General features: G+C 36.3%; 1 protein-coding gene and 1 non-coding gene across 2 annotated transcripts in view; both read left to right on the forward strand.

Moving 5' to 3' along the window:
- Positions 1–852: 852 nt before the first annotated feature.
- The window catches only part of LOC150077892 (uncharacterized), a 52,638-nt gene continuing 40,397 nt past the window's right edge, over positions 853–13,093 (forward strand). Inside the window, exons 1-2 of the mRNA XM_090384394.1 lie at positions 853–946; positions 10,673–10,756. The gene's annotated coding sequence lies outside the window, so the exon portion shown is untranslated. The remainder of the gene's footprint in view (positions 947–10,672; positions 10,757–13,093) is intronic.
- Positions 2,879–2,951, forward strand: TRNAR-CCU (transfer RNA arginine (anticodon CCU)). Its single transcript has one exon. It is a non-coding gene; the product is annotated as a tRNA-Arg (tRNA).

Genomic DNA, 13,093 nt, shown 5'->3' on the forward strand with positions numbered 1-13,093 from the left:
ACCCCAGACAGTACCAGAGACCGCGCCATAATAACGGATAAGACAATCCTGCACAACAGACTGGACATAACCCTTGTGGATAAGAAGGAAAAGGCTACCTATCTATTTGACAGAGCTGTACCCAACACTGGCAACCTCCAGAAAACCCATGAGCGATCAAAGAGATATGGCATACGGACCAAGAACCCTACATAACAGCCCAGCAGCAATAGACCTCCCAGAGAACACCTACAAGGAACTCCAGAGTCGCAATCCTGAACACCTGTAGGATAGTCAGAAAGTTCCTTGACCTACAATAATACCAGACATAGCAACAACCACTCTGTGTACTTGGTAGCAATACCCATCACGGGGTGGAAACCCCCAATCATGGAGAAATAATATAAGAGCAACAATAATAATAATAATATTATTATTATTGAATTTTTGTTGATTCTATTTCGTTTCCTTTATAATAAGCAGTTGTTGGAGTATAACTTTATATCAATGATATGTGCTACAACATTTGACTAATTTTTATTTAGGGCTACAGTTATTAACATTTTATTAATATCATAGTTTGGTTTTTCTCCACCAGAGGGAAAAAATTGGCACTTTTCATTTTTTTCGTGTTGAAATGGCAAAGAGCATATTTATGCTGTTGTCGTGCGTAACTATGGCAACATCCCCAGTTGACACTAGCGCCGATGTAATGCCAAGGTTGGCAGTCATGTTTCAAGGAGATTGTGTTGCTACGCAAGTGGCAAATCTTTTATAAGTGAAATCTGTCATTAATTTTATATTAAACGTTCCGATATCATTGAAAATGTAAAAAAAAAGCAAAAATCTCAAGAATTCTCTGTATGCAGAAGGAATGAGGACACTTTCACCTTAATGATTGTGGTGAGGGAACTACTTATACGGAAATGGTTTCTTAAAACTCCACGTGCCACTACTTTGTTTTTCGGTAAGTGTCAATAGATGGCATTGTCATCAATGCACTCGAATACAATTAGTTATAAATGAGCATTGGAATATATTAAATAGAATTATCGCTATGATTTTTTTTATATCTGATTTAAAGAGTCACGAGAGACTTTTTTTTTTTTTTCGAAATTCAAATTTGCAAAGTTTAAAAGTGTATAAAATGTAAGCTGATTGAACTTGTTAAATGCAAATCTAAAACTTTAAGAAACACCTTAAAATTCTGGTATATTTGGGCCTAAAAATAGCCCAATAACAAAAGTAATACAGTACTAACGATATTTCGTTTAATATAACTGCAATATTAACGATAAATTAATTATTAATAGCATTTACACCACCCTTTTGTAGGTTATTTTCCATAGGTCTGTTGAGATGTTTATCATCATGAGTTAAGTGACTTATAATTCATCCTACATCATGTAGGATGAATTATAAGTCACTTAACAATTTAATTTTAATATTTCAAGAGAAAGGATGAAAACTAGGTGATATTGACCAAACAGCAAAGAAAGATCAAAATTGCAACCACACAAATATTTTCCAACATTATTTTTGAATGGTGTCCTTGTACCTCAATGCATTCTTTTATGTATACGTTGTTTCATTATCATGTGACCAGTTTTAGAAAATTCTTCAGTAATAAATGTTTTCAGCATGTCTACTAGTTTATGACTTAAAACCTTTTATCTCAAACAGCACCACAAGAAAGGAAATCTGCGAAGATTAAATTGAAAACCCTAAAGCCAGTGGATCTAAGTGACTCCATTGACGGGGGATTTTTCATAAAGAAATTTTCTTCCAATGAGAAAATAATTTAGTGGTATCTCATTAACATAAACTATGGGGTATTTTCTGGTAACTCAGTGAAGCATATCCCTGTAACATTACAAGATATCTCTACGAAGTAACCTCAAAAAGATTTCCTCAAAACAGAATGGTCCATGCAGACATTCCAAACAGATGATGCACCTTCTCCCCTTATTCTCCCTAAAAAAACTACACCTCAGGAACATTTTATTGACTCATTTGGCAGATGTGGATTATCACGTGCAAAAAAAAAGCAAAACTATGGTAACTAACATTGATAATTAGTATAAAAATCGCGTAATCAGTTCTAGAGAATCTTTTAGATAAAAGTCTCAGAAAATCCCATTCTTCTGTCCGAATTATCATTTAAGACTGCTTATACTTTTGGAAAACAAACTCTATATCCTGAGGCTTTTAAAATTCTCATTACAGGAAGTTTATGATAATTTCAGTTGATAATTGTTCTATACTGCTTCATCAACTCGCATAGAAAATATATGTAGTTCTAAGAGAATGTGGTCTACCACTTCTAGGAAGGTCTGCTTGTACTCTCAAATCTCTCAAATGTTTTCAAAATTGTTGGTTGTTGATAATGGAGAAGGATCAAAATAGTTTCACCAATCCTAATCACACTACCAAATTTGTAGAAATGCTTCACTGTTAGAATTCTTTCTTCTTACAACTTTTCAAAGGTTCTGGTAACAATGGCAATAAAGGAACTTATGGCTTACCTAGTAATATTAATGACGCCTAACAATTATTCGATTGCAAATATATATATAGCTGTGAAAAATAAATCAAAGAACATACCTACTGGGGTAAGGGATATATTCCTCATATACCGTTGTTTATAAACCTGAAAGGTAAATGAAGAGTTAATGTAATTTTTTTTTTTTAATCGTTAGCTTTTCTTTCCTCATAATCTTTTTCCTTGGAATTATAAAAGTTTTTCTGAAAATAATGATACTGGGACGGATTCTGCCATGTTCCTTGGTAAAAGTTGAGAAGACTGAATAGAGATTATTTCTGTAGATTAAAATGTTAATGTTTGGCATCATTATATAAGGTCTAAAATGTAGATCCCATTTAGTTACCCTAATGACACGCCCCTGTGGCCTAATGGATAAGGCATCGGTTTCCTAAACCGGGGATTGTGGGTTCGAGTCCCGCCAGGGGTTGTTTCATTTACTTTTGATTCCCTAAAAGATGGAACTACGTTAGCTACTGAGCAGGAGCTATTTTCGAAAGCTGCTAAGTAGATTGTTTTATTAGATTATTATTATTATTATTATTATACTTACTTTAGTTTAGTGTTGTATGTACTAAGTACACTCTAGTACCAGTCACTTTATTTTTGGTCCGTTAAATCGAGGGTTTACTGTACAATGGATGAACAAAATAATGGAAACACCTGAAAGTAGTAGTTTTTGTAATGGCTGTATGATGTACTTATGAACATGCAGTGATGATTTTTTTACTTTTGGTTTATTACAGGCTGTTGAAGACGATAAAAACTGTTTGTTTAGAAGTGATATAAAAAAATAAACGAAGAAAATGCCCAACCTGTCTGAATTCCAAAGAGGTCAAATTGTTGGTGCGCGTTTAGCAGGGGGCATTGGTGGCTAAAACTGCTGATTTGTCTAATGTGTTGAAAATAATGTCTAATGTCTATATTCACCAAGTACGAAAAAACAAGATCTGATAAGATCAAAGTGGCATAAAATTTAAGCTGAATGAAAGAGACCGCCAGACATTGAAAAGGATTGTAGCCCGAAAACGTAAAATTACAATTCCAAAAATAATTGCAGATTTTAATGTGTCTCAGAGCAATCCAGTTTCTAGCAAAACAGTCCGGCGAGAAGGTCATAAAGCTGGAATTTTTGGCAGTGCCGCTATTGCCAAGCCACTCGTTAATGATGGTAATGCTAGAGGATGTAATGGTGTGAGGAACACAAAAAGTGGACACTTGATTATTGGAAACGTCATATTTTCAAATGAATCATCATTCACACTTTTTCCAACATCAGGGAGAATTTATGTTTGGCAAATGCCAAAAGAAGTGGATCATCCTGACTGTCTTGTGCTGCTCAAACCATTGTTGATCTTCCTTCATCTTTGGCCATCGGTCTAAATAGGAATTCTGCCCATTTTTCTCAGATAACCATTATCCTATGATGGTCATTTAACAAGGTTAATAAACAGCTGTAATAATTCTAGAATCCCTTGCTCTGATGATGGAAATTCTTGAAACGTTAATTACAACGTAGTGACACACGGTGGCTTTTCACCAAACAATAGATACTGTACTGACTTTAGAACCATGGTTTTCCTTCTTTCTACAAAACTGTTGTATTTTAATTCCACTTTATGAGATTAACGGAGTTATTCGATGGTCAGTAACCTTGCTATGTTAAGTAACCAATGATTATCGGAAAAATCTTGTGACTTAGCTTTCCTACAGTACTATGTGCCGCTCTAGAATTCTAAAGAGGGTACAGTGGCGTAACAACTGACTTCATTATGACATGCTATAAATAGAATAAATCTGTGTTGAGCTGAGAATGTACGCCCAACAGAAATTATTGGTTTTTTTCCCTAATAAATCAATTTTTTTTCAGAGGTTATTCTATAAATATTTGAAACCAAAACATTTGGTAGAGTATTTTGCATTTTTTTGTATTGAAAAAAAAACAAGACTCGAAGGATTTGTATGTGCATACTTCAATAATCCAGATAAAATACATCATTAGATGTTAGGAAATTCTTGAATAAAGATATTTCACAATACTCGAGTTTACAATGACATGACAGAATCATTGGCCAATAAGCATCAAGTGTGATGATGTTTAGTGGCTAAAAATAGTGTACATAGAAGTACTAGGTACAGATGTACAGAATTAATTTGCATTCGTCATGCTATTTTTTTCTTTGAAGTTTCGCAGCTTCCAATTTTTCGTGCCAACAAGATCATGATTCTGTAGAGAAAGGTTTGGAGATTTTTAGGAGTTTTGTTCAGCAACATCAAATACTTTCCAGAGTTGTCCTGGAGTTCCTGGAAGAAATTTTTGACTAGTTTTAGTTCTTCCTTCAATTCATTCAAGTTATTCACTTCCACAACAACGGGTGGAAGTTTATTCCAGCCATCAACTATCCGCTGACTAAAGACAAACTTCCGCACACTCTATTCTGCAACCCACTTTCCTCAATTTGAATTTGCACCTCCTCATGTTTGTAGTCTGAGCAAGAGGAAGAATCCCATCAGCATCGAACTTGCTCAATCCATTCAAAGCCTTAAACACTTCAATCAGATCACCTAGCAGGTGTCCACTTTCCAGACGCTGCAATTTGCAGAACTGAAGCCTTTCTTGGTAAGAGTACCCCTTTGTCCCCCCTCACCAATCTCGTTGCCCATCTCTGCGGTTACTGCTACCCATATGCAGTACTTTGCACTTGATATCTTGTTGCAGCAGCTTACCCTGATTACTTTAACCACCCTGCCAACCTTTATATCATTTGCAAAGTTAAACATTAAGCCTGATATACCTTCATTAATAAATATAGAAAACAATAATGGGCCCATCGCCGACCCATGGGGGACTCCACTAATAGCATTAGTCCAAGAAGAGCATGTCATTGATAACCACTCTCTGTCTTCTGCCACTGAAACATTCTTTTATGCATAAAGTAACCTGCCTATGATAAAGGCTGGTGTGGCCTTCTATGTCACTGATTTAAACGTCGTGATTTTTTATCTCTGGGTTTATCTCAAAGACAGTGTTTCTGAAGAATCTAAGAATCATTCTTGCGTTTAAGAAAGCGATTGAAGATTATAACGTTTCTATTTCTGAGGAAAAACTGTAGTATGTTCTTTAGAACTTCACACTCCGCGTACGATGTATTATTGATAAACGTAGGGGGCGCTGAACATGCTGTGGAAAGAATTTCGCAGCACTGATACGCTACAATTTATTACCTCAAACAACTCATACAACCATCAGTTTTTCTAGAACACATTAAACGACTAACTGATCCCGTGGGCTACCTTGCTGACTGATATATGGTGTGGATGTGCACAATTCTTCTGAAGCACTGCTTCAAAAATTGGATTGGCGTCTACTGTCGAAGATACAGTGTGCGATTAAAGCCAAGAGTGGCAGATGTTGCTGATGCGCCTAAAGCCCTACAACAACAAGAACAGCTTATGTGGTATGTATAAAAAAAGAAATAATAATTGTCTGATTTGTATTAGTCCGATTTTAATGAAATATGGGAAGTCTCGACAAATCGTTCTAAAGAGTGAAATATAAAATTTCGTGGAAAACCCATTCACTGGGAGTCATGTTATTACATGTGGACGGACGGACAAAGAAATAATAATTGTGGGATTTCTATTGATGTGGTTTTAATTATATTTGGAACGGCTCTACAAATCTTTCTGAAAGGCGCAAATATAAAATTTCATGAAAATCTGCTCACTGGGAGTCGAGTTGTTAAGTACTGATTGATGGACATGTGGATGGTTGGACAATAATTGTGAATCACAAATGCACTTTTACGAAAATGCCTCAGTATATAAACACTGAATATTATCGATATGATTGTGATTCCCCAGATCTATAACAAATGGCTTGTCCTGTAATACATTGGTAACCAAAGTATTAAATAATGCATTTAACCGGCAATCGATTTCGACAATCGATCTCCTCTCTCTCCGACTGTGATAACAGCAGCTACTGCTTGGCACTCATCTGATTCTACATGCAAGATGCACAGCACAAAGTATCCGTAGTGATATTAGCTCCAGTGTACGAGGTATTTTGGCGTCCCGGCAGATGGGGCATTTCTTCATTCCCCTTTTCAATTGGTTTGAGGCCCTTTATTATGATAATAAATTTATTTCTGTGTGCAAACACAATATCTAGTGCTTCAGCTAAAATATATGGGTATATGGGTAGCCTATATGATAAAAGATATAAATAATTGCCAGATTTCTGTTGATCTGGTTTTTCTAAAAGAGCAGAATGTAAAATTTCTTGAAAATCGATCATCAAAACTCAACTAGGAGTCGAATTATTACATGTGGACGGACAGACAGACAGACGGACGAACAATAGGTGCTTTACGTATGCTAACACGCCTAAAAACGTCCCTATAGATACTAAAAGAATTATTTTATTTTAAAATTTAATATTTACGTTAATAGTCAAGGTTAATATCGATTACTTTGTATATGCACGCGCATGCGAGTGGGGTGAGCCCAAAAATGTTGTTCTGGTTTATACTGGAATCGACCCAGGGCTTTTACCCCCTTTTTTGTGTTAAGCGTTACAGTAACTAAGGCTATCAAACATCAATGTATTCTGTGGTCGATTTGCCTGCTTACTTGCTTCTATCGCGTGGTGTGGAACATTGGCACTGACATAGCCACTGCACTAGCCGCGAGGGCTATGAAGGGAATTCATGAATTCATTAATTTCTCTGAAGGGAATTCATGAATTTTCAAGGTTTTTTCCAGTTAGTTTAAATTTAGTTCTATATTGCTTGAGAGATAACCCGTTGTCATCAACAACCTGTTTAACAATTTTACACTTTTCTTTTACACAAGGAAGGCTGATAAGGCTGTTTGCCTTAAAATACATTGGTGTTCAAATAAAGTGCATCACCTAGGAATTTCACATATCTAACCCTTTTTTTTTTGAAATGGCATATTACATTAATGACTAGCATCACAAATAGAAACATAAACAAAAGATATTTATTAATAGTTAAGGCAAAGCAAAGTAATATTTGGCAGGTGCTCTCAAACTATTCCAAAATGAGCATTTGCAACCTTTTACAACAGTTTTGGTAAACACGACAATTATGGCTGAAATATTATCAGAAGCCGTCAATTTGCTTCACTTTATCATTTTAAATGGAAAACGAAATGAAAAGTTCACCAGGTGCAAACTAATAGAGTTGAACCGCCTCTGGCCCTGATGACAGCAGCACACCGTCGAGGCATGGACAAGATCAATTTCTGAAGATAATCAACTGATAGCTGATGGTTCCAAACACGAATTATGGCTTCCTCAAATTCACGAAGGGTCTTTGGTTTCTTTATGGCAACTGCACATTCCACACAATGCCAACAGTTCTCTATAGGATTCAGGTCCGGCTGGCTGTTTCCTGGCTGGCTAACAGTTGTAATGGACCGTTCTTCCAACTATTTTTTCACCTGTAACAAAAGTAAACACATTACTGTCGAACCTCTAATGCCGAAATGAAGCTAAAGTAACTACAGAAGTGCCTACTTACACTTTTCCCCCGATGACAAGCAGGAGAGTCGTCCTGAAAGATGCAGTTACTTGGCAGGATGAAAAGGTCTCTAATGGTTGGCAGCAATTTGCCTTCCAATATAGCCAGGTATCCATTGGCATTTACAGAACCTTTTAGAAACTGCAGGTGATACGAAATGCACCCTCATATCATTTGGCTGTTGGGAATTTCACTGTAGACCCCATACAGTCTGGATGGTATTCTTCACCACGTCTACGGCGAATCCTTTGGCTCCCATCAGAGCCATGCAGGTTGAATTTCTTCTCATCCGAAAACATAACTGACTTCCATTGCTCAGGGGTCCATTTGACATGCTCCTTACACCAAATTAATCGGGCCTTTTTCATTTTTTGTGTGGGCTTCTTCTTAGGACAATGGGCTACAAGTCCATTTTTGAAGAGGCAGCTTCTGACTGTTACTACGCTCTATAAACAATACGACGGGATGAACATCCTTCCTCACGTAAAGCAACAAAATATCACTCTTTCTTCGTGGCGTCAACTGCACGTAACTCCCCATCCTGACACAAGCAAGGAATGACTGCAACTCTTGCAGAGCGTGCTTATATAGCTGAAAGTAACAGCTGATGCAATATTACGTCATCACCTACGCGCGTCAATCTTATCTGATGCAATCTGTAAGAAATATTGCCATATACTTACGTTATTCGGACGACAATTGCAATTTTAAGATGTGATGCACTTTCTTTGAACACCAGAGTATATCCAATAAATGATTTTAAGTATTTTTAATTTTATGAATACTAACAAATTACAAGGTAAGTTACCAAATTTATGAGTAGCTTTTAGAGTCCTGCTAACAATCCACTAACTATATTCAGCAAACTAAATCTATAGATTTGCTAGTCTTATCATGATCAGATGAGTGCTTTTAGTTTTAACATTTTGTGCATTTTAACGAAATTTATCAAAAATTTCACTAAAATCGCACCAAAATAAATCGAACAAATATTAGTTCTTTGTCCTTCCGCATATAATAATTCCATTTCCTGAAAATGGAGTTTCATGAAATCTTATGTTTCGCTCTTTACAGATTTGTGGAGCCTTCCAAGATTTTGTTAAAATCGGACCAATAGAAATCCGATAATTATTATTTATTTTTTCATTCATATTCATATACCTTTCTGTTAATTCTATTCATATACCCTGTATTGTAGCTGTAGCACTGGATACTGTTTGTTGGCATGCGCTGGTTGGAGGAATGAAATGTGACGGATGCGCAGAAACGAAGTATTATCTGTTCTCCGATAAAAGTCTTTGCTGTTTTTTTTGCAACGCACTGCGTATAATAACTAAAATGTTTTGATTTAGCTAATATATAAATAAATTTATTAACCTAATAGATAAGGTAGAATTATAAGGAACGCAACTTAATGGAAAATTCTCTATGCATCTTTAAAAGCGCGGGAGTGACCCAAAATGGGTGTGGTGCGCTTCATGCATAGAGTTAGCTGAGTTCACCCCTCGTGGGTAGCACAGTTGATAGGATCGCCCCCACGCCGGGTGGAAAAGGCCTGAGTTCGAGTCCTGTCGATGGCGTGAGGAATTTTTATGGACCTTTTAACAACGTGGCCGAGTTAGTCGGTCAGAGGCGAGTTGTTGTTGGAGTAACATTTTAGGAGTATTGGTGACTAAGGTTTATTGCTCCATGTATGTTGTCCGTAAACTACGTGTGTTCTGTGGTCGATTTTCTGTTTGCTGGACGAAAAACCAGAGTTTCCGGAAGAAAAAACCATGCTTGCCTATTCTGAGACCGACTAACCAGCCACATTGTGAAAAAAAAGTCTATAAAAACTTCTCACGTCATCGACGGGACTTGAACTTGAGTTTTTTCCACCCGATGTGGGGAGAACGGCGATTCATACCAACTGTGCTACCCACGAGGGCTCTCAGGTCAGGGTAGAATGGTTTTTTCTCCCAGAAACTGGGGTTCCTTGTCAAGTAAATAGAAAATAAACCTCAGAACACACAATTTACAGAACAATATACACGGAGCAATATGGCCTTAGTCGCTGATGCTCCTACAACCCTATTACAACAACAACAACAGCTGAGTGAGAACTCAGCTGTTGTTGTTGTCTCCTACCTTCAAGGAAGTGAAACCACAGTCCTTATACATCGTGCAAACTAGAAGGCCCTATTGCAAATGGAACTCATTACTCGAAATAAAAAAGAATGTACAGGCAAGTTTTGACAATAAGAATACTTATTGCATAACTTGCTGGGCAACTTCCACCCGTACTCCAAAGGGTACACAGGTAAGAATGAACAAACGTACTGTGAGTCATAGTCTACAGTTGCTTTTCTGCGAACACCTGAATAACTCCGACCACTTGAGAGCACCTGCGTGTTCTAATTTACTAGTTCCTGCCAAATGTTGCTAGCTCCGGAAACTTGAATCACAAAGCCTTTTCCTCTTTGTTTAACCAACCATATTTCGACTGAAATGAAGCAGTTTTTTCATTAAGTCTATGTAATATATAAGCTCATACTTGAATAATTAATTCTATACATCCTCATCTTCATGAAATCACTCCATCCAAATATCTTTTTTATTCCAGTCGACAGAAGCTAGTTCAAGTAAGGAGAGAATGTTATTCGAAACGTTTTTAAAGTTGGTAAATATGGCTGCTGCCGGAAGAATGGTAAGTTTCAAATTATGCGATCATTTTATCTTAAAAGAAATATGTTTTTGTATATCAAAAATACTTCAGAAAAACTGTTTGTTTTGTATGATATAATTTATTGATTATCAAACAGGTAAAAAGAAATAAAAAGCAATTGCGAAGAGACCTAATTGAGATATTTGCGACTTTGAATGAATCGAGAAAGTGAAATGTTGAGGATTTCCTTCCTCCTGCCCAGATAACACCTGAAGGGGTATAAATTCAAATTGAGAAAGGATGGTTGTGCGAAGATTTCTTTCGCCAATATTTAGTTGATTGTTGAAACAAAGTTCCATCTGGTGTTGTAGAAGGCGGTAATTTGAATCAATTTAAGCAACAAAGTATACGAATTATTAGAAGGATGGACAGTTGTTGTAGGTTTTTAGGAGCATCAGCAACTAAGACCATATTGCTCCACATGGCCCCGCAGATAAAATTTAAAAATAGGGGATTTCTGGAGGTTACAATAATAAACAAAAATATCGGAGGGAGCTCCGAATGGAGCTTTGCCTTGTGCCCCCACATACTCTTGCAAGGCCCTGCTGTATATGCATGAACGTCAATTGTCTTCGCCATGTAACAAGTCGACTCGTAGTGGATAGATTTTCATCAAATTTTATTTCGGCACTTTTAGAAAAAAATTTGTCAAACGATTTCAAAATTCATAAACAAATCAAACAGGAATTCGGCAATTATTATTTCTCTTTTTTCATGCATTTCACGTAGGAGTCTCGTGGATAGCACAATTGGTATAATTGCCATCCTTCCCACACCGGGTGAAAAGGACCTGAGTTCGAGTCTCGTCAATGACGCGAGGAATTATTATGAGCCTTTTTCACAACGTGGCTGAGTTAGTCGGTCTCAAGCAGGGTAGCGTGGGTCTTCTCCCAGAAACTCGATTTTTTTTTGTCCAGCAAACAACAAATCGACCACAGAACACTCGTAATTTACAGACATATGGCCTAAGTTGCTGATATGCCTAAAACCCTACAACAATCAATCATTTCAATTAGGATATCCGCATACCATATGTTGCATCTGAGGCACAGGATATGTTTCTTGCCGTGCGCTTATTGGAGGAATGAATGGGCAATATGGCGGATGCACAGAAAAGAAATATTCTCAGTTCGCGCATAAAAGTCATTGCCTTTCGAGGAGCTAGATTTATTGTTATCAGTTTACTAACCACTGTATATAAATCAGGAATTATTGTTATTTGCTTATTATATTAATCACGGAATAAACATGAAATGTTATATTTCAATTGTTGGTGATATCCAAGAAGAAATAGTAAAGTTCATTACGAAAGTGTTAACATCATGCTGCGAAATGCATGTTGCGTTTACATTTTCATTAAAATCCAGAAGTAAATAAGTAAAGTACAGTATATAAAAAAAAAATTAAGTGAATATTATGTTTAGGTATGTGCAGTGAAGTGAAAACAATTTATCCTTACTTATATATATATATATATTAGTTTAGTTAATTAGTAATTAATTGGGAATTTAGTTAATTGGTTACTTTCTTTTCATTTTTATTAATCACAGAAAATGAAAATTCAATTTAAGAAAAAAAAAAAAAAAAAAACGAACGCACCTGAAATGTAACGCGCTGCGAAAATTGCCTAACTTGTTCAATTTAAACTTATTTACCCTTGTCTGTGCTTTCTGAGAAATAGTAAAGATAGCATCAGCATTTAGTTTACTTAACCCTTTTAAAGCCTTACACTTCAATGAGGCCACCACGCAAATGCCTAGTTTCCAGAGACTGCAATTACAGAACCGCAGGCTTTCTAGGTAAGAATATCCTGTTGTGCCCCCCAACTAATCTTATTATACTAGAGCTCTATAAATACATATTTATAGAAATATAAATACATTATATTTATAGAACTCTATAAATATATTTTATTTTATAGAGCTCTTCTCTGTCCCCTTTCCAATATATCTCTATCCTGAGGAACCTGTATTTTCCAAAGCTTTCCAAACCTCTTTGTAGTTTTCCAGATGTAGCCTAACCATTACTTTGTATACTCATACGGCCAAAAAATTAGAAACCTTTGCAATTGGCATCTTCCTTCGAACGATAGGTGATCTTTTTCGATTTTCAGAAAGGTGTTATTATAGGAGCACGTTTGGCAGGATTCACAATTGAGGGGAAAAAAAGAAAGAAATCGGTGTGTCGAGAACAACTATCTCAAAAATATAGAAGTAAGTGGAAGAAAAGAGAACGTGAATCTAAAGGGAAGAAATGAGGCAGAAAGTCCAAGAACGACACCACATAAATTTAAAGCGAATTGTGCGTCAGAATAGAAAG

Source organism: Mastigoproctus giganteus, chromosome 11, assembly GCF_048544385.1.
Source record: "Mastigoproctus giganteus isolate SK-2022 chromosome 11, ASM4854438v1, whole genome shotgun sequence".
In the NCBI taxonomy this organism is placed as follows: Eukaryota; Metazoa; Arthropoda; class Arachnida; order Uropygi; family Thelyphonidae; genus Mastigoproctus; species Mastigoproctus giganteus.